The sequence below is a fragment of the Schistocerca piceifrons genome, chromosome X (assembly GCF_021461385.2).
Source record: "Schistocerca piceifrons isolate TAMUIC-IGC-003096 chromosome X, iqSchPice1.1, whole genome shotgun sequence".
Classification (NCBI taxonomy): Eukaryota; Metazoa; Arthropoda; class Insecta; order Orthoptera; family Acrididae; genus Schistocerca; species Schistocerca piceifrons.
In genome coordinates, this window is record NC_060149.1 from 143,237,644 (window position 1) to 143,264,531 (window position 26,888).

At 42.9% G+C, this 26,888-nt stretch overlaps 1 long non-coding RNA gene across 2 annotated transcripts in view; it reads left to right on the top strand.

Moving 5' to 3' along the window:
• The window catches only part of LOC124723221, a 191,742-nt gene extending 174,446 nt beyond the window's left edge, over nt 1–17,296 (top strand). For both annotated transcript variants that reach the window (XR_007006545.1, XR_007006544.1), the window contains exon 2: nt 17,136–17,296. This is a non-coding gene — a long non-coding RNA (uncharacterized LOC124723221). The remainder of the gene's footprint in view (nt 1–17,135) is intronic.
• Nucleotides 17,297–26,888: the final 9,592 nt, after the last annotated feature.

Genomic DNA, 26,888 nt, shown 5'->3' on the forward strand with positions numbered 1-26,888 from the left:
GGTTGAAATCCTTGGTCAGGTTGTGGAGCTTAGTTAACTTTAGCCGGTGGTTGACGATGCCGTACGCTACTGATAAGTCTTCGAAATTATCTTGTATCATCTGAAGAAGCTTGCACAGAACAACTTTTGCCAAGAGGAGGAGGAGGAGGAGATTTGTGTTTAACGTCCCGTCGACAACGAGGTCATTAGAGACGGAGCACAAGCTCGGGTTAGGGAAGGATGGGGAAGGAAATCGGCAGTGCCCTTTCAAAGGAACCATCCCGGCATTTGCCTGAAGTGATCTAGGGAAATCACGGAAAACCTAAATCAGAATGGCTGGACGCGGGATTGAACCGTCGTCCTCCAGAATGCGAGTCCAGTGTGCTAACCACTGCGCCACCTCGCTCGGTTTTTGCCAAGACGAAGTCCAGTTTGCTGAGGTGTAAGTAAAACGTCAATTACATGCAGAAGGTGGTTTAAGATCAGAAGTGACGCAGTAATGAAGCTGGTCTGAAGTTCTTCGGATTGTCACCTTCTTTGTCAGGTTTTAGCAGGGCAAAAACTTGGCTCTTCCATATCCTTGAAATTTGATATCTGCTCATACAGTTGTTGAATAGCTAATTGTTTGACGAAAGTGCTTATTCGCTCTGTTCGAGTATCACCCGACCCAGCTAAATTTCCGTTTTTTTATGCGTTCTCTTATTCAGCCATACTGCAGGTTGTTGTAGGATATCATTACTATCCTATTGATCTTCTCTGTTAAGTTAGGACATTCTAGATTTGAAGATGGCCTTCCAATTTAGCAATAGCTGATGTATTATTTGGTTGACAGTGATGTTATAATGCTCAGTGGCCATAGTTAGATGATTGCTTGGATGTCTTAAAAATCTCCATGTTTCGTGGCTATCTCTTGTGAGATTTTAGTCTTCAATAGTTCTTCTCTACTGAACTCTTTATGTCTCATCTATAGCGCAAATGAACTTGTTTTCGGCTTCCGCAGTTGCTTCGCAAAAATGGTTTTTATCAAATAAATTTCGATATTGTGTAAGTAGAGAAACTTGATCTGACGTGAGACAAGGAATATAACATGGCCGGCATTGCGATGTATACACATTCTGGAGCAGCTCTTTACAGCCGCAGTGAGCATGTTGTAGGACTCAGGAATCGGTTCTACTGAAGATGCTTTAACATACGAGTACAATAGTTCTGCAAATTTCGACCATTCTGTCTTTTTGAAATTGTGCTTTCTACGCAAAGGTACTTTCTGATGTCTAAGTGCAGCAAGAGAATAGAAGCTTTCGAAATGTGGTGCTACAGAAGAATGCTGAAGATTAGATGGGTAGATCACATAACTAATGAGGAAGTATTGAATAGGATTGGGGAGAAGAGAAGTTTGTGGCACAACTTGACCAGAAGAAGGGATCGGTTGGTAGGACATGTTCTGAGGCATCAAGGGATCACCAATTTAGTATTGGAGGGCAGCGTGGAGGGTAAAAATCGTAGAGGGAGACCAAGAGATGAATACACTAAGCAGATTCAGAAGGATGTAGGTTGCAGTAGGTACTGGGAGATGAAAAAGCTTGCACAGGATAGAGTAGCATGGAGAGCTGCATCAAACCAGTCTCAGGACTGAAGACCACAACAACAACAACAAAGTGCAGCAAAAACATGGCACATTATTGATGTATGTTGTGAGTTAGGTATTGAGTAGCAAACAGATTTTGCACATTGTTGACTGATTCTGCTGCTACTGAATATGAGGTTAGGTTTGTAACTTTTCCTCCACCTACCACTGTTCAATGGCGCAGATAATTTTGCAGGTGAGGTGATTCATTTCTGCTCATTGTTTCACTGCTGCTCTGTTTTCTTGATCTTAGCCCCTCACACTGTTATGACTTCTGAGATCACCAATTAAAATCTATAGATTTTTGTTCTGAAAACTGAGTGGTTTATTAAAAGTAAATTCAGCGGCATGTTGTTTGTATAAGGATGAGATGGTAAATTAGCTATTTATATAGCAAGAATTTCAATAACATTTTCTTCCGTAAGTGCTGTGAAATTAACCTGGACATCTGTATGGACAAAGATACCGTATATATAGTTCGCCTGCTCAGCTGAATGGTAACGTGCTCGCCTCCCATGCAAGGGGCCCCGGGTTCGATTCCCAACTCGATTGGAGATTTTCTCCGCTCGGGGACTGGGTGTTGTGTTGTCATCGTCATTTCATCCTCATCACCTGCGCGCAAGTCGCCCAATGTGGTGTCGATTGAAATGACTTGCACTTAGCGGCCGAACTTCCCCAAATGGGGCCTTCCGGCCAACGATGCCATACGCTCATTTCCATTTTTATCGTATATACAGAGGTGTCTTTTGACGGTGAGATGGATTCTGTTTACTTTTGGTTTGCGTACACTGCGGCTTCTGTATGTCTCTTGTACGCACAATATATGACGTATGTTTTGGTTCCATGGTTCTTGTAGCAGTTCTTCTTTAGATTTTGAAAAATCCTCTACTTTAACTGAGGTGGTTGTTAACTCTTGCCATGAAAAGAACTCAGTTGATGTTATTGGTGTTAAAGGATCAGCCGTCAGAGAACTTATGATCGCAGTCTTCGTGTACCTCGCCTTTACAAGTGACATAGCCGCAAAAATTGTTCACATGGGACAGAAATCGGTAGATGTGATGTACGTTTACAGGCAAACAAATGATTAGAATTTCAGAGAAGTTGGATTCAGAAATTGAGCAAGTCAATAACACATTGGCCTACCTCTGGCCCATAGGGAAGCAGTTAGTAGTGATTCGGCTTGTTATTGATTGACTGAGCTGTTGGATGTCCTCCTGAAGGATATCGTGAGAAGTTCTGTCCAGTCGACACATCAGGTCATCAATATCCCAAAATGGTTATAGGGCCATAGTGCTCAAATGGTTCAAATGGCTCTGAGCAGTATGGGACTTAACATCTCAGGTCATCAGTCCCCTAGAACTTAGAACTACTTAAACCTAACTGACCTAAGACATCACACACATCCATGCCCGAGGCAGAATTCGAACCTGCGACCGTAGCGGTCGCGCGGTTCCAGACTGAAGCGCCTAGAACCGCTCGGCCACCTGCGGCTCCAAACGTACTCAACTGGGAAGAGATCTGGCGGCCTTGCTGGCCACGGTTGGGGTGGCAAGCACTGAGACAAGCAGTTGAAACTCTCACCGTGTGTGGACGGGCACTATCTTGCTGAAACGTAAGCCCAAGATGGCTTGCCATGAAGGTAAACTAAACGAGGCGTACAATATCGTCGACGTACCGTTGTGCTGTAAGGGCACCGCAGATGACATTCGAATGGGTTATGCTTTGAAAAGAAATGGCACCTCAAACCATCACTCCCGGTTATGGTGCCATATGGCGCGCGACAGTCAGGCTGGTATCCCGCCGGTGTTGTGGTGTTTGCAGACACACCTTCGGCCTGGAAGCTCATTGCCCGGAGTAAAATTGTCTTCAGTGATGAGTCAAGCTTCGAACTGGTCCCCGATGACCAAGCGAAGACGTGTCTGGAAGGCCCCAGGCAGCGGTGGGATACGAACCTGACTGTCGCCCGCCATATAGCTCGTCAACCAAAAGTGATAGTCAGGGATACCATTTATTTTTATAGCAGGATCCATTTTGGTTTTAATCCGCGGCACACTTACAGCACAGCTGTTTACCAACAATATTTTATGCCCAGATTTGTTTCCCTTCATGGCATGCCATCCTGGGCTTACGTTTCAGTAAGATAATGCCTGCCCGCACACGAAGAGAAGTCTACCGCTTGTCTTCGTGCTTGTCAATCCCTCAGGAGGATACCGACAACTTTACCGATCAATGCTAAGCCGAACAATTGCTTGCACAGACCCTGAGGTGGACCAACGCGTTATTGGCTTGCTCAATTTGTGCAGATCTTTCTCTTGAATAAATTATTAAACTTTTCTTAAATTGTAATTGTGGTGTCACCGCCAGACACCACACTTGCTAGGTGGTAGCCTTTAAATCGGCCGCGGTCCATTAGTATACGCCGGACCCGCGTGTCGCCACTGTCAGTGATTGCAGACCGAGCGCCGCCACACGGAAGGTCTAGAGAGACTTACTAGCACTCGCCCCAGTTGTACAGCCGACTTAGCCAGAGATGGATTACTGACAATTACGCTCTCATTTACCGTGACGATAGTTAGCATAGCCTTCAGCTACGTCATTTGCTACGACCTAGCAAGGCCCCATAGCATTCGATATTGACATTATAACATGTATCGTCAAGAGCGATGTACACCAATTGTGGATTAAAGTTAAGTATTATATCAACTACGTACTTTATTTGCTACTATTAATTCCCTTAACTGTTCCAGACCTCACGCCAGTCAACGTGTAATTAAACGCGTGGATTTCGGCCTCCTCTAGCAACACAGTGTTGGCTCTTCTGCCAACACTACAGTAATCATTTATTTCGTCCTTTTTTACCGTTTTGCGTTGTTCTTTAGTTGCTTTAATATACACTGAAGAGCCAAAGAAACTGGTACACCTGCCTAATACCGTGTAGGGCCCCCGCGAGCACGCGGAAGTGCCGCAGTACGACGTGGCATGGACTCGACTAATGTCTGAAGTAGTGCTGGAGGGAACTGACATCATGAATCCTGCAGGGTGTCCATAAATTCGTAAGAATGCGAGGGGGTGGAGATCTCTCCTGAACAGAACGTTGTGAGGCATCCCAGGTATGCCCACTAGTGTTCATGTCTGGGGAGTCTAGTGGCCAGCGGAAGTGTTTAAACTCGGAAGAGTGTTCCTAGAGCCATTGTGTAACAATTCTGGACGTGCGGGTTGTCACATTGTCCAGCTGGAATTTTCCAAGTCAATCGAAATGCACAATGGACATGAATAGATGCAAGGTGATCAGACAGGATGCTTACGTACGTGTTACCTGTCAGAGTCGTATCTAGACGTGTCAGGGGTCCCATATCACTCCATCTGCACACGCCCCACACCATTACTGACCCTCCACCAACTTAAATATTCCGCTGGTGACATGCAGCATCCATGGATTCATGAGGTTGTCTCCATATCCGTACACGTCCGTACAATTTGAAACGAGACTCGTCGGACCAGCTAACATGTTTCTAGTCATCAACAGTTCAAATGGTTCAAATGGCTCTGAGCACTATGGGACTTAACTTCTGAGGTCATCAGTCCCCTAGAACTTAGAACTACTTAAACCTAACTAACCTAAGGACATCACAGACATCCATGCCCACGGCAGGATTCGAACCTGCGACCGTAGCGGTCGCGCGGTTCCAGACTGTAGCGCCTAGAACCGCTCGGCCACTCCGGCCGGCAGTCATCAACAGTCCAGTGTCGGTGTTGACAGGCCCACGCAAGGCGTAAAGCTTTGTGTCGTGCAGTCATCTAGGGTACACGAGTGGGCTTTCGGCTCCGAATGCCCATATCGATGACGTTTCGTTGAGTGGTTCGCACGCTGACACTTGTTGATGGCCCAGCATTGAAACCTGCAGCAATCTGCGGAAGGGTTGCACTTCGGTCAAGTTGAACGATTCTCGTCAATAGTCGTTGGTTCTGTTCTTGCAGGATCTCTTTCCGGCCGCAGCGATGTCGGAGATTTGATGTTTTACCGGTTTCCTGATATTCACGGTACACTCGTGAAATGGTCGTACGGGAAAATTCCCACTTCACCGCTACCTCGGGGATGCTGTCTCCCATCGCTCGTGCACCGACAATAACACCACTTTCAAACTCACTTAAATCTTGATAACCTGCCATTGTAGCAGCAGTAACCGATATAACAACTGCGCCAGACACTTGTCCTATATGGGGTTGCCGACCGCAGCGCCGTAATCTCCCTGTTTACATATCTCTGTATTTGAATAATCACGACTATACTAGCTTCTTTGACGCTTCAGTGTACGTGGAGGTATGTTTCATGTTTGCGACTAAATGAAAGGCAGTTTCTTTTTTATTTATTTTTTTTTGCCATACGCATTTAGCTGCTTCTGTTTATTTAGTTTCGTAGACGGAACATACTTCCGTGAATCATTTGTTTGCCTGTATATGTACATCGGATCTACCGATTTCCGTCGCATTCGGATAATCCATTTGTCTTAGAGTGTAAATGAGAGAAAACAAAACATCAGCACGATTAATACATACAGAAACGCTGCAGTAAAGGCGGTACTGCAAATCAGAGAGGGGAAAATAGAGAATATGGTTACAAGTAACGAAACTGAAGAGGCGTCTCGAATAGTTGTTCTGATATTAAGAAGAGACAGTCAGCAGTTAGTACAACATATCTTGATGTAGCACGTACGCTAAGAGACAAATTACTAGGACAGCAGCTAACACAACAAGTATTAGTTTATCACATACGCTAAGAAACAAATCACTAAGATAGCAGCTAATAAAGCATATTTTAATCTAGCACATATACTAAGAAGCAGATCACTAGGACAGCAGCTAATACATCATGTTTTAATCTAGTATGTGTACTAAGGAACATATGACTGTGAAGAAGAACCAAACTGATTGTACCACTTCTCAGTCCAACCACTAATCCACTATGCATGTGAAGCATCAACTCTCAGTAAAGATGATGACCAAAAATTGGCAGCTTTAAAATGAAAACTTCTAAGAAACTTTTGTGGCAATATAAGACCCCCCAAAAGGAAAGAGTATAGAAGCACAGTAGTGACGGGTCAGTACTAACCGCCCAGCATTGTGATTAGAACGAAAAGAGAAGGCTTAATTTTCCGTGACAGGTGGTGGAGATGTCAGAAGGCAGAAAGTCACCAGGGTTTTTAGGCGGCAGCAGGAGACGAGGGAGACGTCGGTAGATGTAATGAAGAGATTGTACTCACAAAAAGTGACAGCACTCGACCTAACACTACGCAGCCAGGCGGCGCAGTGGCTAGCACACTGGACTCGCATTCGGTATGACTACGGTCCAATTCCCGTCCGCCCATCCAGGTTAGGTTTTCCGTGACTTCCCTAAATCACTTCAGCCAAATTGCGGGACGGTTCCTTTGAAATGCAAGGCTGATTTCCTTCCCAATCGTTCCCTAATCCGAGCTTGCGCTCCGTTTCTAATGATATCGTTGTCGACGAGATGTTAAACTTCCTTTCGAACTAACACTGGCCATAAAACGTTGGGGTGAAGTGTAGGGCAAGCATACGATTAACTAGGTCGAAGTGACGTGTAAGTAAGTAACATTAGTACCAACCTAATATGATGTGCGACCACATCCTCGTGGGACTCGACATACGCGAATTTCGAATGGTAAACGGTGGAATTTTACACATTTTCGGCGATGAAGTAAGTGGTTCTAGTTTCTTGAGATATGCTGGGAGAATGTAACGGCCCTCCACGGCTGACTTAAGTCATGGCAATGAAGTATTGTGTATGTGCCAGTCGGCTGTACGGAATCAGTTGCGCGATTCATCACTGTTCTCTTCAGCGCCGGCACGGTAGCTCAGCGTGTTCGGCCAGAGAGCTGGTTGGCCTCTGTAATAAAAAAAACTGAGTGGAAGGATCAACAAAACGAACTTTAACGGATGTCAGGTGACGTCCGCAACGACCAAACACAACGATCAACAACGAACAAAATGAAAAAAAAAAACCGGTGTGAGAGTGTCGCAGAAAAATGTTCAGCTACAATGAGAAACTTCCTGGCAGATTAAAACTGTGTGCCGGACCAAGACTCGAACTCGGGACCTTTGCCTTTCGCTTGCAAGTGCTCTACTAACCTTTTTTTTTCTACCTCATTTCTCGTTGGATATACTCGGAGCTGAGGACGTACCATAACACCTGTTAATGTACGTCGTTGATTCGTTCACTCATTTTTTTTTTATTACAGAGGGCATCTAATCCTCTAACCGATCACGCTCTCCTGTAAGCTTCTGTGATGTTTGGAAGGTAGGAGACGAGGTACTGGCGGAATTAAAGTTGTGAGGACGGGTCGTGAGTCGTGCTTGGGTAGTTCAGTGATGCTGGCACGGCAGCTCAGCGTGTTCGGTCAGAGGGTTAGCTACCCTCTGTAATAAAAAAACTGAGTCAATGGATCAACAAAGAACCTGCGTCCGCCCCGAACAAATTCAACGGACAATATAGAACAAAATGAGATAAAAATGTACTGGATATCTTTAAAAAAAAAAAAAATAAGTGGTAGAGCACTTGCCCGAAAAAGGCAAAGGTCCCGAGTTCGAGTCTCGGTGCGGCACACAGTTTTAATCTGCCAGGAAGTTTCATATCAGCGCACACAACACTGCAGAGTGAAAATCTCATTCTGGATACAATGAGAAACGTTGTAAGAAAAACATTATGTATCGTTGGCAGCCTTTCTCACAAAATTTCGAGAGGCGACGTCCCACAATGTGTGAATAAACATACTAATTCCTCAATATACATTTTGCTTACTGACCACGATTCTAAAATTCCAGAAATTATGGCCCTTACGTGGAGGGGAAGGGCCAGCTTTTCATCCCGTGTATCATCAGCGAATGGATTAAAGAGGTGGGGAGGGGGGGGGGGGGTGATGATACTGGACCTTATGTGCCAAGCGCCACACACCTCACGGTAGCTTGCGGAGTACAGATGTAGATGATCCGGTGTTTTGCAAGCGGAAAAGAAGGGTGAAGTCATTGGTCGCGTATGCAGGGAACTGAAAAATCTGCTAGGCAGCTGGAGTCTGTCGCGGACTGTAGCGTCACGGACTTCCTTTTTGTCCGCGTTTCCAGAATAAGTAGATACGGTCTGTAGGAGAGCAGCAGTGTGTCGTGCGGTGACGGTGTGGGACAGGGGCTGGGGAGAGGCTGTCACCGCAGCGCACAATTACTCCCCTCGCCAAGTGCTGCCTTTGTCCTTGGGCGCACCTGGGCTAATAAGGACAAGCGCGCTGACAGAGTGCCGTTCATCGATATGCAGACGGCACCCCTGCTGCCTTTCTGTGCGACGGGCGACGGCTGTCAGCACGAGGGCCAGCTTCCTTGTAGTCCCGCTGACGCTGAGGATCGTTAACTGACAGGCTAAATCGCAATTGCCTGTTTGGCCGGGACAGTCCGAGCGCCATTATTATTCAGCCCCGGCAGCGAGCCGGGGGCACGCGAGCCACACAAAGGATCTGATGACGGCTACGTTTTTATCCACCAACTCTACAAAGAAACTCGACCACATGCCCCAACTCACGGTACACGCTTGTTTATTTATTTATTTGATCGTTTCCGCCGCCTGTGGACCAATGTCGCACAACTGCCGTAATTTGTTTTATGTTTCACCAGTCTTCCTTCATACTCTGACTTAGTCATGCTGGCTCTTCTTCAGAGAATACTCTTCCTGTTCTTCTCGCTTTCTCGTGGGTGTGGAATAGGTCTCTCATTCTCGCTGTTTTTGCTCTGAATCTTTTGTGTCCGTGTGTCCCAGTCGGCTGTAGCGGAACATGTTTTTGAAACGGGTGACCATGAAATAAAATTTAGTGAGACGAGCGTGCTAGCTAAGACATCGCATTATTATGCACGTATGTATAGAGAGGCTGTAGAGATATTTAAACACCACAATAATTTTAACAGGAAATAAGAAGGCTTGAAGCTAGATAAGATATGGCGATCGACTCTGTACCAAAGATGTGACAACCGATTACCTTCGATCGAGAGTAATGACGCCAGCCAGAGATAGTTTTAGTGTTGACAACACGTGACGAGTGTTGGCACCCTCTACGTGCTCAATATAAGCAGGACCTCCACGGCCTAGCAGCCAGTCGTAGACTCACCTCAGATGATGTTGCCCGCAGCTGGCAACGAAACGTCAGGGAGAAGTATTTCTACTATTGGACCACGGCCTCTTAGCCCAGAAGTTTTAATTACTGAAGACGCCGGCCGTGAAAGCCTACACGCTATGATTATGTTCGTATAATTCCTTGTTTGATCTCAAGTGAAATGTCCACTCATCCGCTGTTACTTTTTTCAACCCAAGCTCTTCCTTAGTAATTTCCTTTCATTTTTCTCTATGGCTCAGAGTTCCTTTGAGCAGTTGTCTATGCTGTACATAGGCATTTTGCTTTAGACACGATAATGTAGAGCTGAATTTGGCGTGACAGTCCAGGCATTTGAATTTCTAAGTGTTCGGCCTTGGTCTGAATGCTGCCTTCTTCGTGACTCTTCCTTCGACTGCAGTCTTTTTAGTTACATTTGGTGTGAGGAACTCGTGGACGTCTGTGTCCGTTCGAGATCACCGTAGACAGGTTTCATTGTCCGGGTTGGATATTTGGCATGTACGTACATGAACACTATCTTTTCGAAAGAAATTTATGGTGCTTATTTCCTTTAGGAATTACATTCCTTCGTTTGCAATGTTTGTTTATTTTCATTCTGTATTTTTCCCCAGACAGTTAGCAACAGTAAAACACCGCTTACCTCTCTACTTTGACGCAGAACGCTTCGCTCTCCATGGCAATCTTTCCGCTTAAATGCGCAGCTAAGCACAGGCACACTTTCAGCCTGTCCCTACTTTCCTACTCTCAATATGTTAATAGGTTAAGTACAAAAGTAACCAGTGATTACAAATGTGTGAAGTTCAAATGTGAACTGTGGAGAGTATTTTGTGACATGTGTATGTGTACTGATATATTCAGTTTTATTCTATGTTGATATTTCTTAATGGTACGTTGTGTATCAAAGATGGCTATATCGTGTACTAATCAACTGAAAAAAAGAGCATTACAATACTGGACACGACTCGCAAGATACCAAGTCCACAATTCTAGGCCTATTATCTTAAAGTTTCAGTAGTGCTATATCTACATATACACTCTACGAATAGTTGTATAATCACAATAGGGAGTGGTACCTTTTGTACCATGTATTGGCTATGATTATCGATAAATACATGGATGGAACTTGGGGAGAACAAGCTTGCGCCAATAATGCCCAGTTTCTTCCAGTGAGATTAAAGTTAATTTCCTGACTACCTCTGTTACACTTTCTTGTGGCCTATACCTACCTGTTATGAACCTAGCGGCACGTCCCTGAATTACATATCTGCTGTCACGCGTGCTTGATGAAGACTGAAAACGCTGAATGATTACTTAAGAAATGATCGCATTAGCGTCTTATATACAATTTCCTCAACAGATTTACTGCACCTTCCTCGAACCTCTACCACGAATCTAAGATCTTCATTGGCTTTCCCTACTACAGATTTTTGTATTCGTCCCATTTTATGTTGCTTCCTAGTCTTACACGAAACTATTTAAACGCTATGACGGACTCCATACGTATACATTAGTCTTGTTACCAGATACTATCGGGCTTTCCTTTTCTTCTTTATGTGAATTACAGAGCTATTATTCCCATTTAAAGAGACAATCCATTTATTACGTGATGTCCCAAATTTCGCGTTTTTACATTTCATTACGGTCGTGCAGTGACTGTACCTATAACAGCCGGCCGGTGTGGCCGAGCGGTTCTAGGCGCTTCAGTCTGGAACTGCGCGACCACTACGGTCGCAGGTTCGAATCCTGCATCGGGCATGGATGTGTGTGATGTCCTTAGGTTAGTTAGGTTTAAGTAGTTCTAAGTTCTAGGTGACTGATGACCTCAGAAGTTAAGTCCCATAGTGCTCAGAGCCATTTGAACCATTTGAACTTATAACACTATAGTTAGCGAACAGCCTGGTAGTATTGCAGACGTTAAGATAAATTGTTTATGCATATTGAAAACAGTAGTTCTATTACGTTTCCTTGGGAAACAGTCGATGTTACCTAATGTGTCATTTAAAATTTTCCGTCAATTGCAACGTACGAACGCCTATCAGTCTAAAACTCTTCTTGACAATCACTTATCTGCAAGATACTCCGAATGGTCGTATTTTGTCCATTAGACGACCATAGCGTACTTTTGGTTATCTGTGAAGGTGGAATTTAGTTCTTGCTACATACCGGTTTCACACTAGTGCTCTCTCTCTCTCTCTCTCTCTCTCTCTCTCTCTCTCTCTCTCTCACTCTCTCTCTGCTGAACTCGCCCTGATTGTTTGCGAGGACCTTCTTTTCCCTAGAACCGCCGTAATACGAGGTACGTTCGGTAAGTAATGTAACATACTTTTTCCCTGCCAATTTCGGTTGTAAAAGTTTGTTGTGGGACATTTTAGAATATTCCCGCTTCAGCCCCTATAGTATAATGATATTCCGGTAGGTGGCGGCGCTGTACACAACCTTCAAAATGGCATCTGTAACGGAGGGTTATGCCAAGCAGAGAACTGCCAGTGAATTCCTTTTGGCGGAAACCAGATAATCACAGGTATTTACAGGCGCTTGCAGAATATCTGCAGAGACCTGGAAGTGAACAAAAGCACGGTGAGTCGTTGGGTGAGGCGTCTGTCATCATCGCAGCAAGGTGTGGGAAACCTTTCCGATCTGCCGCGTGCCGGCCGGCCGCACACAGTTGTGACTCCTGCAATGTGCAGACCCTCTCATTTGAGGTGATTTACGAATCAAAATCAAACGCACCGCTTCTCAACTGAACGTCGCTGGTTGTAGTGCTGACATTTCATTGGACTGTTCTTCTTCGTCCACCCTACAGCCCAGATCTCACGCCGGCCGGGGTGGCCGAGCGGTTCTAGGCGCTCCAGTCTGGAACCGCGCGACCGGTACGGTGGCAGGTTCGAATCCTGCCTCGGGCATGGATGTGTGTGATGTCCTTAGGTTAGTTAGGTTTAAGTAGTTCTAAGTCTAGTGGACTGATGACCTCAGATGTTAAGTTCCATAGTGCTTTGAACCATCTGAATAGCATTCCAGGGGGTTGGTAGCTGAGTGATCAGCGCGACGGAATATCATACCTAACGGCCCGGGTTCGATTCCTGGATGGGTTGGGGATTTTCTCCGCTCAGGGGATGGGTGTTGTGTTGTCCATATCATCATTTCATCCCCATCGAAACCCAAGTCACCGAAGTGGCTTCATCTCGAAAGACTTGCACCAGGCGAACAGTCTACCCGCTGGGAGGCCCTCCTAGCCACACGGCATTTCTATTTCCATTTCAGGGGGTGTTTTCCAACAGGATCGCGCTCGTCCACATACCGCTGTTGTAAACCAATATGTTATACAGAGTATCGACATGTTGCCTTGGCCTGCTCGATCACCAGATCTGTCTCCAGTCGAGCAGATATAGTACATCATCGGACGATAACTCCAGCGTCATCCGCAAACAGTATTAACCGTCCCTGTATTGGCCAACCAAGTGCAACAGACATCTAACTCTATCCCACAAATTGATATCCGGCGCTTGTACAACACAATGCATGCACGTTTGCATGCTTGCATTCTACATTCTGGTGGTTTCACCGGTTATTAATGTACCAGCATTTCACATTGGCAATGGCGTATCTCACGCTTACGTTAACCCGTGATCTTGTAATGTCAGTCACATAAATACGTTACCTACTGAAATATGTTCCCGAAATTTCATTACTCTACTTTAATTATTTCTTGTCGTTGCAGTTCTTCTCCGTCAGTGTATTTATTACTCAACATAGTCACACTGGCGATGAAACACAGTTCTCCCAACGAGAAATCAAACGCTCTGAGCATGACTTTTCCTGCTGATGTTGTGGTCTTGAAATCTTTTGGCATCTGTGATCCATTGTGGTGGAACTCCATTTATGCTCTCCTGTTTTCGGGGTCAAAATGGTGAACCAAGCTTTCTTCACATGTCGCAGTGTTGTTAAGGAACGCATCAGCTTCACATTCAAAACGCAAGAGAAATTGTTGACATATGTCCGATCTCCTCTGTCCCATGTTAGGAGTGAGTATTCACGACATCCACAATGCACACAGATTTCTGTACCGCAGTTCTGCAATGATGGCCTTTACTTGCCATCGTGATATGGGGTATTAACCCGAGAGCTGTGTTTGTATTATCTGACGATTTTCTCCGATTCCGATGAGTCTCGTCGGTTGCTGTACGCGGCCGTCCACACCGAGCTCTGACACAGACCACAACCCAAGCACCGCTAGGCAACTCACTGTATGTGCTGCTATCAATATTACTCCTTTCCTACGACATTCGCGTTTGGTGCGCGGAAGAAGGACCGTCGAAATCCTTCGTATGAGCTGCAATATTCATTTGAAACATGTGTGCATTTGAAACTTCCTCTTTCAAGGTACGAGTCCAGAGCCTTAGCTATGGGGATTATATCTTCAAAGAAAAAGTAGCCCATTTGTTCCACTACCATAGTAATAACTGGCTAGTTCGTCTTTTATAGCGATGTCGCTATCGAGGGTGTTTAAAACGCAGTGGGAGACAATCAGCTTCACCATGAATTGATATTACTCAAAAGACGGAAGTTGTATGTTGTTTCCAGGAAACAGTTGCCAGTAAGAAGTGTGGTGTCACCGCCAGACACCACACTTGCTACGTGATAGTCTTTAAATCGGCCGCGGTCCATTAGTATACATCGGACCCGCATGTCGCCACTATCAGTGATTGCAGACCGAGCGCCGCCACACGGCAGGTCTAGAGAGACTTCCTAGCACTCGCCCCAGTTGTACAGCCGACTTTGCTAGCGATGGTTCACTGACAAAATACGTTCTCATTTGCCGAGACGACAGTTAGCATAGCCTTCAGCTACATCATTTGCTACGACCTAGCAAGGCGCCATTATCATTTGCTATTTATCTTGTGATGCATGTACCGTCAGACCGATGATCACCAATTATGGATTAAAGTTAAGTATTCCAGAAGCTACGTACTTTTTTTACTAGACTCAAACTCCTTTAACAGTTCCAGACCTCACGCCAGCCTGCGTGAGCTTAAACGCGTGCCTTTCGGCTATCTCATAGTGGCTTGGCTGTCTTGCCAAGTCACAACAAGAAGCAGATAGGAAATATATTTATGTTACAAGATAAAACACTTGAAGTAGCACTGTGTACAATCTACAGGTAGTGTTGGTCATTACTTATTTGACCCCGTATGGCACATTATAAAGAAGTAACTTTTCTGTGACTCAGAGGGTTTTCTCAGCATGAAATCCAACTATAGGAGAAAACTGTGTTCTTAAATTGTAGATTTTGTGTGGGCTTCCGCTCAAATAACTGATATTTATGATCTAGGAAAAAAAAACAAGCTGGAAAACAGTTCTAGGTAGATAAAACTAAATAATACAACGCTTTGAACCCAACATTGTCCAGAGCAGTGTCAACACTCAGTCTTCTGCAGGTGGCAGCTAGAAGGCAAGGAACTTTAATTTTTTGTTGTGGTCTACAGGAGGTATTGTTTGCAGAACTTGTTCGTTTAGCACAGTACTCAATTATTAGTAATATTAAGTACTGAACCGAAACGTAACGGACTTCTGTTTACATTGCAACAAATTCTGCCATTAAACTCTTCGTGTATATGCACTTTCATAACATATAATACGTATTTTTCGGGTGGTCCGTCCGCAGTCCTTAGCAAATGCAGGGCGCAGAAGCAGTGTGTGTTTAGAGTACACGTCTCTGACAGTCAGTAACAATAAGTGCAGTAGTTTGTGACATTTATAGGCGGATGTGATTAATCGACCTTCTTCCCAAATTCAATGTTTACTCATGTCATACTCGTCGCATTCCGTTCAAGAAATGTTATAGTTATTTTTCCTACTCTTGTACTGTAACTTAAGATGTAATCAGGCGTGATTCAGCAGAGGCAGCGGAATCTCCTCGCCGGCCGCGGTGGTCTCGCGGTTCTAGGCGCTCAGTCCGGAGCCACGCGACTGCTACGGTCGCAGGTTCGAATCCTGCCTCGGGCATGGATGTGTGTGATGTCCTTAGGATAGTTAGGTTTAAGTAGTTCTAAGTTCTAGGGGACTGATGACCACAGATGTTAAGTCCCATAGTGCTCAGAGCCATTTGAACCATTTTTTTGGAATCTCCTCGCAACCTCGATCAGCTGATCTCTCTCCCTATGATTTTTACCTTTGGTCAGGTATTCTCAAATAATCGTCAGGCACTAGAAAAACCTACAACAAAACACTGGAAAGGCTATTTCTGCTATCCCTGAGGCAGAACTGGTACGCGTATCTCACAATTCGATAAATCGAACACAGAGCTGCATCGACATCAACGGTGGCCATTTCCAACATGTACTGTAATGTTCATTAACCAATGTCAATCTCGCGTCCGTCTTCTTGTAAATATTTTTTGCGTGAATTTTATTTTGACTCTACTATATAAATAGCGTATTTTATCGTGGACGCCCGGCGTATGGGGACACTGCATCCCCGGGTCTTGCAGGCACTGAGCTTTCCACGCACTACCATCTCGAAAGTGTGCCGAGACTACCATAACAGGGGAGTTCTCTTTCAAAATTTCAGAAATTGGATGTTTTTAGTTCGCTTCAAATGTCCTGTGAGATGTTTGCTTTGTTGTAGTGTTCATCCTAAGTAAGTCGAAAACTCCATTACTGAGTTACAAGGTGATTTGTAAAAAAGTGTCTCCAAAAAAACCATTCATAGTGAAAAAAATAAAAAAAACAGCCGACATTACGGCTGTTGTGGCAGCATGTAATTTCAACAACGGCCTAACAGGCAGTGTGGACATTATGAACGTGCTCGAACTTGAGACCGGACCAACCAGTTACAAGTTCTGCATAAAAGCGCACGAAAAGTGTATCGAGCGATCATAGCAGCAGATGACAGAAGCTGTCAAAGAGGGATAGAGTATTACTGTGGCCATGAAGAAGGTGGAGGAGAACCTTCTTTTGGATCTGAAAGGACTGCTTTATGGTCCAGTGATCGCTGACTAGAGGTATGATTAACTTAGCTATAAAAAATGTAACCCAAAACTTCAAACGCAATTGTCCTGCACCCGCATTTTTTAAACTGGCGAGAAACATAACTTGAGAGTGGTACATATGGTGTTGATCGGAATTTGATGCCGGAATTGTAAATGGAATTCTCTGTCAGCGAACGTAGCCATTTTGCGATATTTTCAAAAGTATGTTTTCGATGCACCCTTTGTTCCCGATTTTTTTTTTTTTTTTTTTTTGCGAAATAACTAACATTTGCTTCAACACGACACCCACTTTCTTAGAACTTAATATTTTTCAGTTATCATATGTATGCTGACAGAAAATATATTGAAAGAGACAAACAAAATTATTTTGTTACAGGTCGAATAGGTGAGCTTCGAGAATTCCCGCAGATGATCAGCGTTGCGGCTGCAAGGGATCCTTCCACCTGCCGCAGCGGTTACGGGGAGCGTCCGATGTGGACCCAAAAATGATTTATTGAAGACAAAAGTGTATGGAGTAAAATTGTATCATCAAATTTAGCCTTACTTTTTACTTTACTTGAAAAAATCACGAAATTCACCGATTTTTCATGAGTTCAAAGAGGGATACCCCCTTAGATCCTTAAATTGTGGAAAACAGTTGCCGCAAGAGTTAACAGCAACGTGTTCATCACAGGGAGCGTCGCTGACCATCTGGAAATTCAGTTCGTTCAGGATACCAACGCCCAATGAGCAGCCAAATCACCCAAAAACACCTCGTTACGAGATGCAGAAGCCATCAATCCACATGTTTATCTCTGCTCATCACTCATCACATGTCAGAAATGTTACCACGGCACACTGGACGCTCGAAGCTTGCAAACAAGTCCCCTGGACCGATGCGTCTCAGAACACGGCGATACACGTCGATGGCAGGGTACGAGAGCGTTGAAAGCCACAGGAGGTGATACATCCCATTTACCACTATCCCTCCCAGTCAACCCTGACACAATAGTAGCAGCCTTACGAAACGTAAGGATAATATTGGATGATTTAGTGGCACAGGGGCTGTGTCATAAAGAAAATTCCGTCCGCATCTTTCTCCTTGAATCGTTATCACAAACAGTCCGTCGCCATTTAAAGGTCGGTGTGAACTTCATTTCTGTCGCCAGGCCAGCTGTTCATGAAAAATTAACAAATATATGGCTTTTGCTATTGATGCAGCTTAACTGTCTTATTCTTTGGTTACTGGGCGGGGACTGTTCAGGAGGATATCGTCGTCATGAAAAAAAAAGAAACACTAGAAATCTACCGGTCGGAGTGTAGAATGTTAGATCTCTTAATTGGATAGCTAGATCCAGAGAATTTAAACGAGTAAGGTACAGTTGTACAAGTTCATATGCAAACTAGCTTCGCAGATGACGAAGAAACTGAAAGAATGTATGGTGAGATAAAATAAAGTATTCAGATACATTTGGCAGATGAAAATTTAAACGTGAGTAGGACTGGGAATCCGTAGTAGGAAAACGAAGAAAAGGAAAAGTACTAACAGAGTATGGACTTACGGAAAGGAATGAAAGAGGAAGCCACGTGCTACAATTTTGCACAGAGCATAATTTGATCATTGCTAATACTTGGTTTAACGATCATGTAAGAAGGTTGTATATGTGAAAGAAACATGGGAACACTGAAAAGTTTAAGACTGTTTATGCACTGAAGAGCCAAAGAAACTAGTACACCTAACAAATACCGTGTAGGGCGGCCGCGAGCGTGCAGAAGTGCCTCAACACGACGTGCCATGGCACCGTATTGTGTCTGTATACGTATCTCTGTATTTGAATACGCATGCCTATACATGTTCCTTTGGCGCTTCAGTGTATAATAGTAAGACAGAGATTTCAAAACCAGCTTTTAAACTATAAGACGTTTTCAGGGGTAGATCCGGACTCTGACCATAATTTATTGGTTATGAACACCAAATTAAAACTGAAAAAGTTTCAGAAAGATAGCACGTTAAGATAACGAAACTTGTATAAATTAAAAGAACCAGAGGGTGTAGAGAGTTTTAGAGGGAGCCGAAGGTAACGGTTGACTGGAATACGGGAAAGGGAAACTATAGAAGCCGAACGAGTAGCTTTGAGAGATGAAATAATTAAGGCGGCCGATGATCAGACAATAAAAATACAAGGGCCTGTAGAAATTCTTGTATGTCACAAAATATACTGAATTTAATTGATGAAAGGAGAACATATAAAAATGAAGCAAATGAAGCAGGAAAAATGCAACACAGACGTCTAAAATATGAGACTGACAGGAAGTGCAAAATGGCTAAACAGCGATGGCTATAGGAAAAATGTAATGCTGTAGAAGCATGTATAACTACAGGAAAGATAGATACCGGCTATGGGAACATTAAAGAGCCCTTTTGAGACAAGAGAAGCAGCTGTATGACTGTCAAGAGCTCAGATGGGAAACCAGTGAAAGCTCAAAGCTGTAAGGAATACATAGCCAGGCTATATAATAGACATGAACTTGAAGACAATATTATAGAAAGGGGAGAGGAAGTAGATGAAGATGAGATGAGAGATATGATAATCAGAGAAGAATTAGCAGAACACTAAAATACATAGGTCAACACACTTTCCCTCGAGTAAGTGACAATCCCTCAGAACTGCTGGTATCTTTGGAAGAGCCATCTATGACAAAACTAGACCACCTCATGTGCAAAGTGTATTAGACAGGGGAAATATCCCCAGACTTCAAGAATAATGTAATAACTCCAATTACAAGGAAAGCAGTTGCTGCCGGCCGCGGTGGACTCGCGGTTCTAGGCGCGCAGTCCGGAACCGTGCGACTGCTACGGTCGCAGGTTCGAATCCTGCCTCGGGCATGGGTGTGTGTGATGTCCTTAGGTTAGTTAGGTTTAAGTAGTTCTAAGTTCTAGGGGACTGATGACCACAGCTGTTAAGTCCCATAGTGCTCAGAGTCATTTGAACCATTTGAAAGCAGTTGCTTTCAGGTGCGAACATTACAGAAGTGTCAGTTTAATAAGCCACGGTTGCAAAATAAGTACATGGATTCTTTACAGAAGAATGGAAAGACTGGTAAAAGCCGACCTCGAGGAAGATCAGTTTGTATTCCCGAAAAATGTAGGAACACGCGAGGCAGTACTGACCTTACGACTTCTCTTGGAATATAGGGAAAGGAAAGGCAAAGCTACGTTTATATCATTTGTAGATTTAGAGAAAACTTTTGATTCTGTTGTCTGGAATACACTCTTTGAAATTATGATGAAATCAGGAGTAAAATGTAGGGTGCGAAACGTTATGTATAGTATATACAGGAGTCAGACATTAGTTATAAGAGTCAAAGGACATAAAACGGAAGCAGTGATTGAGTTGTGAGCGAGGTAGGGTTGTACCCTAATCCGGATGTTATTGAATCTGTACATTGAATGAGCAGTAAAAGAAATCAAGGAGAAATTAAGAGAGGAAATTGAAGTTCAGTGAGAAGAAGTAAGAACTTTGAGATTTACTGATAACATTGTAATTCTGTCAGAGACAGTAAAAGACCTGAAAGAAGAGTTAAACGGAATGGTTAGTGTCGTGAAGCGAGGTTATAAAATGAACATCAAAAAAAGAAAAACAAAGTTAATACAGCGTAGAAAAATTAACTCCAGCAAAGCTGATGGTGTTGAGGCAGTACAAGCAGCAGATGAGTTTTGCTATTCTGGCAGCAAAATAACTGATTATGGCCGAAGAAAGAGTAAGAGCAAGTGTTTCTGAAAAAGAATAACTTTTTTTTACAACTCATGTTAATTTAAGTTTTAGGAAATATTCTCGGAAGGTATTTGTCAGTAGTGTAGCCTATTACGGAAGTGAAACATGGACGAGAAACAGTTGAGACAAGAAGAGAATACAAGACTTTGAAATGTGGTGCTACGGAAGAATGCTGAAGATTAAGTGGGTAGATCGAGTAACTAATGCGGCGGTACTGAATATGATTGGGGATAAAAAGCATTTATGGCACAACTTGACTAAAAGAAGGGATCTGTTGACAGGACACATCCTGAAGCAACGAAGAATCGTCAGTTTGGTAATCAAGGGAAGTGGTCGAAGGTGTAGGAAAGGCGGTGGAGGGGGGGGGGGGAGGGGAAGGGGAAGGGAAAGGGTGGGGGACTAAGGGATGAAGACAGTAAGTAAGTTCAAATGGATGTAGGTTGCAATAGTTGGTTGAAGATGAAGAGGCTTGCGCAGGATAGAATAACATGGAGAGCTGCATCAAACCAGTCTTCGGACTGAAGACCACAACGACAACTACAACGTTTTTATCCGAAACCGCAAACAGTGCGAGTATTCGTAAAAGTTCAAACACTGGCGGTAGCGTTCCATCTACAAGACATAATTATCCAAATCACAATTTTGTAAAATTACTGAGAGACCTGTAATTATTGGCTTTTGTCAATCATTAATAGTATAGTCGTTTTGGCGCCTACGACTTCAGTTTTTCCGTCGTAGCATAATCAACGTTTGTTCTCTCGTCTTCAGCCATGCCCCACTACAGTCTCAGGTGGCAACCACATGTTAAACTGAGCCATATGCGCTTCTCTTGCGTGAGAACGAACGAAGTCGTCTCACCAACAAACCTTCCAACCCGCTTTCGTAAGTAACACAGTTGACAAGAGTGTATCTTTACGATTTTTAACAAAATGAAAGTAATGGAAGAAACTCAAGAAAATATATTAGTTCTGTAACGGAGATGTCATAAGGCAGGTAGTGTGGATATTCTCGTGTGACGTTCGTTAACTGGGGGTGAAATGGGGTCTGTGGTAGATGTGAATCGTCTCTCAAAGCGAACGCTACAGAACCTACTGTCGAATTACGTGCATCCAGTTTTCCGCTTGAGTGAGACCTGTAGCTTCAGCAAGACGATGCATCTGCCGCTTCACGAATATGGGGGTACTCCTGTTTAGTATATATACGACACCACGAGCGAAATGTGAATATCTGTCGTAGCGAATATCTTCAATAATACTACTGCTTGACATCTCGACGTTTATAACATATCAAATATTTCCAAACCTAGTAGTATCAGAGATTAATTCAGAATAAAAATGAATACAAAGCCATTGCGATACTAAATACATTTACATACAATGTAATATTTTAATCACAGTCGTATGTTTGTTTTTTTTTTTTTTTTTTTTTGCAGAACGTTCTTTTCATTCGTCGGGAGGTGGGGGGGGGGGGGGAGGAGGGTAACGTGAGGAGTGTAATGTTTCCCTTAAACATCCAAATACTGGAAAAAATTAGGTTAGTTTTGAAGTTGATACTGATATTCTGGATTCTAATTTACAGCGTCTGGTACCTCCTTTCTCCCATTGATATGATATTGGTAATGTCTCTCTCTCTTTCTCTGTCTCTCTCTCTCTCTCTCTCTCTCTCTCTCTCACTCACACACACACACACACACACACACACACACACACACACACACACACACACAAACACAGACTGTCTGTTTAACATACGAACCCATGTTTCGCTCTGTGTGAAAGCTAAGCAGGAGACACATTCTTTTCACAATGAACTGTGCCTTCCATTCATATTTATATTCTGAAATGATATTGTGGAATTCGTTAGCAGGAGTCAATCGATATAATTTACTAGTCAGAATACCACTACACTTTTGTGAGAACGTGTTTTCTTGATGCCTCAGCCCTCTTCCCGACTCCGAAGAATAGTTCACCGTCTGTCGAGAAATTCGACCCGCGGAACATCATTACAGACGTTACGGGGCACGAAGCAGTGTTTAATTACCGCCTTTCATAGTCGGCTTTATTACAACAGGATGCTGGGCGAGCGCTGTTTATGCGCACCCACGTTCTCAATAAATCAGCCTTCCTATCGTAGCTGTCAAAATGTAAGACGTTGTTAACATATTTGTTTCTTTTAGACTTCAAGAAAAGACGTTTTATGGTCTCTTTTATTTTGCATTATATAAACAGGGATAGAAAGGAGGGAATAAATCATTATTAACAATATTTTCCGTCGTCCACAACAGCGGTGACTTTCGTAACAGGCTGTGGATCATTATTCTCCTGCCGGACAGCCATCAGAAACCACTGCTTCTGCTTCAGCGCTAATTTCCAGCATTTTCCTTCCATCAAACACGATGAAATACGTTTCACATTCTCTCAACGAATATGTTAAATTGTTCTGAAAACTTCATCATTCTCAGGATTTACTATGATGGCAGGAGAAGATGCGTCGATGTTCCAGTGCCTGCAGCAACGAAATACACCATACACCAGAGTCTCAAAAACTCCGTTAAGTATTTGAATATACGCTACTCACTAAATGGACAGAGGAAATATAAGTTTCTAAACAGGATGTAGCACAAGTACTGCGCAGTGTCATTTAATGTATTTATCTCAAACCGCAGATCACTATGAACGAAAGGTGGCGTATTAAAGTTTAAAACTTAACTTTAATGAAACTAAGAATAGTTTAATGTAATAAATGGGATTGAGATATATCAAATTACACTTGTTATAGGGTAATTTGTGGTGTGAAACGTTTATTAAAATTTTTTAAGCTTCTCATATATTGCTGGGGCAAATAAGTGTAAAGGAAATTTTATTGAAGAATGAGGAATGAGGAACAGCGACCTTTATCCTATATTACACATATAGCCTACTCGGACTTTCTGCAAGCGATAAAATTTTGGATAATGGAAATGGCTATAGGACAAGCAAATACAATTAGATCATTTTAGTTGCATTTTGAGTCTTTCATTCGGAAAATTTTTGAAAGACAGCGTTGTTCCATCACTGACTAAATATGTAATGTCCCATTACGGCACGTTACATATTCAACCATTTATGGTAAGATATGTCTTTCAAAAATAGAAATTTACCTAGCTGATAATTAAAAATTCTGAAACAAGTCATGTGACGGATGAAAAACGAGATGGTGAATAATTTCAGATATTGAGGGAGTTGCATTTCTCTGGGCAATAACACAAACCGGTAAATTACTAATGAAATACAGCTACTTTCCTGGTTCTACAATCGTGTTCCTCTAAGTTATCGGGTCAGAACTTTTCCACTACCTTCAAAGAGGACCCTTTTCATGCAATACTTGGTTCCGTGAAGGGAGATGATACAGTAGTAGTCTTGGCTGGGTCAGCCAGCATTGTAGGCAAATAAAACCGATGTCCGCTCTCCAATAGGCTATAAAATGTTAAATAAAGTAAAAATGAAGGTAAACAAGAGCTTATTAGACTGTAGAACGATCATGTAGATACACTTCAGCTACAGAAATGGGGACAGCCCGGTTTAAAAAAGAATGGCTTGAAGTACGACCTCAAGAAAATGTGTGGAAGTTAACGAACACATATTTACCCACTTTGTTTACTGCTGTTTTGGACCGACATTTTGCTTGGAGAAAATTGGTTGGTTTGAGAATAGACATAGCCTAAAACCGATCACCGACTAAACAAACATCCACTTTACTTGCAACTCTAGCTATGTCTTTTTGCATCGCAGTCTAAAATGAATTGCTGTCCTATTTCACCCAGCACGCAGGAGTTATGCAAATTTCAGTGTTGGTTTATAAATTAAACACCTTTTTATTTCTGCAATATTACTATTTATTTTGCAGGCGTGTTTTTACTTTTATCTTAAAGGAATCTTAATTGACTTTTTCTGAAATAATATACAGTTTTGATTTTATGTATGTCAGTTATAGATTTGAAACAGTTCACACCCTAGTTTTTACATAAATAGAATGTTACGTAGACTTGTATTTTGCTTCTCCTGACGATTTCTGCGTTTCCTCTCAAGTGGTCATAGGTTGAGAGACGTACTTCCGCTTCTCATATGAAAAAGCGACACATATTCAGATCAAAATTGTCGATTGTTTCGATTTTCCACGCTCGTTTCGCGTGTAGTGCATTGTACGAAATACTAAACTGGTGATCTGGCAATACTTCAAAATAATAATGCGGGGACCATTGTAACATAATGTTGACACCTCTTTAATATGGAAGGTATCACAGCTTCGTCCCGTTAAAAAATGCTGGAAACCTGAGTACTACGTCTATTTCTCTGACCGAACGGGATAACGCAGTGTTTAACACACTGGATTCATTCGGGAGGACGACGGTTCAAACACGCGTCCGGCCTACTTGATTTAGGTTTTCCGTGGTTCCCCTAAATTGCTCAAAGCAAATGCTGGGATGGTTCCTTCGAAAGAGCACGGCCGTTTTCCTTCTCCAGCCTTCCCTAATCCGAGCTTGTGCTCTGTCTCTAATGACCTCGTTGTCGACGGGACGTTGAACACTAATCTCTTCCTCCTCCGATTTCTCTTACGTGAAGTGGAAGTGTGTCTCTCAACCTATGGCTACAAAATGGGGGAAAGTGGAAATTGTCAGGACAGGCAAAACTTAACTGTTAGTAACATTCTGTTTATGTAAATATTAGGTCGTGAACTGTTTCAGATCTGTAAGTGACGTACGATATGTAAAAACGATAGTGCATACTGTTCCGGAAAAATCCATTGAAGATGCATATCAGATAAACGGCGAACTGCATCTTTGAAACAAATAGTAATAATGAAACAAGTAAAAGCAACTTAATGTAGAAATGAATATTATGTTCTTGCTGGAGGAAATGGTCACAGCAACAAACCTGAAATAGTTTAGTATTCTTACATGAAGCTACTTTAAGAGGACCAGGGTACGACACAATAACTAATTACGTAGTGAAGTGGGCTGGAAGAGTGTCTGTGAGCAGAACATTTGGAGAGTAATTACCCGCGCGCCTGCGAGAGCTCCAGGGACAAATCAAGGCCAATCACTTGTACACGCCGCCTCAGAAGGAAAATGCCCCGAGCAATTAATCTTTGTCTATCCATACTTGTCTCCCCTCCGCGCCCCTCGCGGCCTCCGCTCGTTTTTCTTGCCTGTTATCTGCTTTCATGTGCTCACACTTATATTCATGGGGCCACAGAAAATGTATACCGCTCCCTCGTGTTTGATTTATATCCATATATAACAAGGATGTATGCATTGTTCCATTCCGTGCTTTCCTGGGCTAAATATCGAACTCCGCATTCTGTTACCGAGATTGTATAATCAGGCCATCTTTTATCTCGATTAAAGAACTTGGGGAGAAAAATGAATTAGCTTAAAACAGGTTTTGAGCGTGTTTGTCTGGTACCATTTATTTTCCGACTCGAGACATTGTCTGTGGCGTATCAAAGACTGTCAGAGATGAGTTACTAACTTAAGAAGTTATACTTTGTGCGCGTAAATAATACGCCACACAAAAATACTAATTAAAGCCGCTGCCACAAATAAATACCAATATTAATTGTGCAACGAATTTCGTTGTAATTGTTATGTAGAAGCTTTATCGAATACGGTTCGAGGAATGTGAAAGCATCTCTGTTTGAAAAGAAGCCCGTGAAAAATAAGCGCTTTGACCGTAGAAACGTATGCTGATTGAGAAAATCACGTATTCGTGATAAGAAGCGTACGAATGGGCATTTGAATAAATTACTATTTTCCAAAGCGGTTTGCCTCTTGAAAGTTCTTTGTAATGCCAGTATTCGACGCATAAAACCAAGAAAGGTTCATTCACTAGGTTTTGGCAGCTGTAGCAAAACAAAAGGTTCGCAAGATAGTTAACTTCTTAAGACGGAGAATTCTCAGCGTCAAAGAAGTGTATTTAGATCGTAAATTAATTCTCATTAGTTATTAGGAAAATCTGTTCTTCTGATGAGTTCTGTGGAATCTGCATTAAAATACCGCAAATTATTGTAGTGAATTTAGGAATTCGTCACACAGTAACATTTAGAAGGAGCAACAGAGGGAGACAGAAAGCGAGAAGAAACTAATGAAATTTTACAGGTGATGGTAACAAAATGATATGAAAGAACGAAATTCAAATAATCTCAGAATCATTTATTTAATTCTGTACTTCGAAGTCGCTGAATTCGAAGGCAACAAATTTGATCTGACAGTAAAGTGTTATAAATAAAACAGAAGGCAAAAGATATTTTAATTCATGAAGAAGAAAGTCATTCATTAATAAATGTTATTACAGCCTGGAAGGATATTTAGTAGCCTACTTAGCATCCCGTCGATG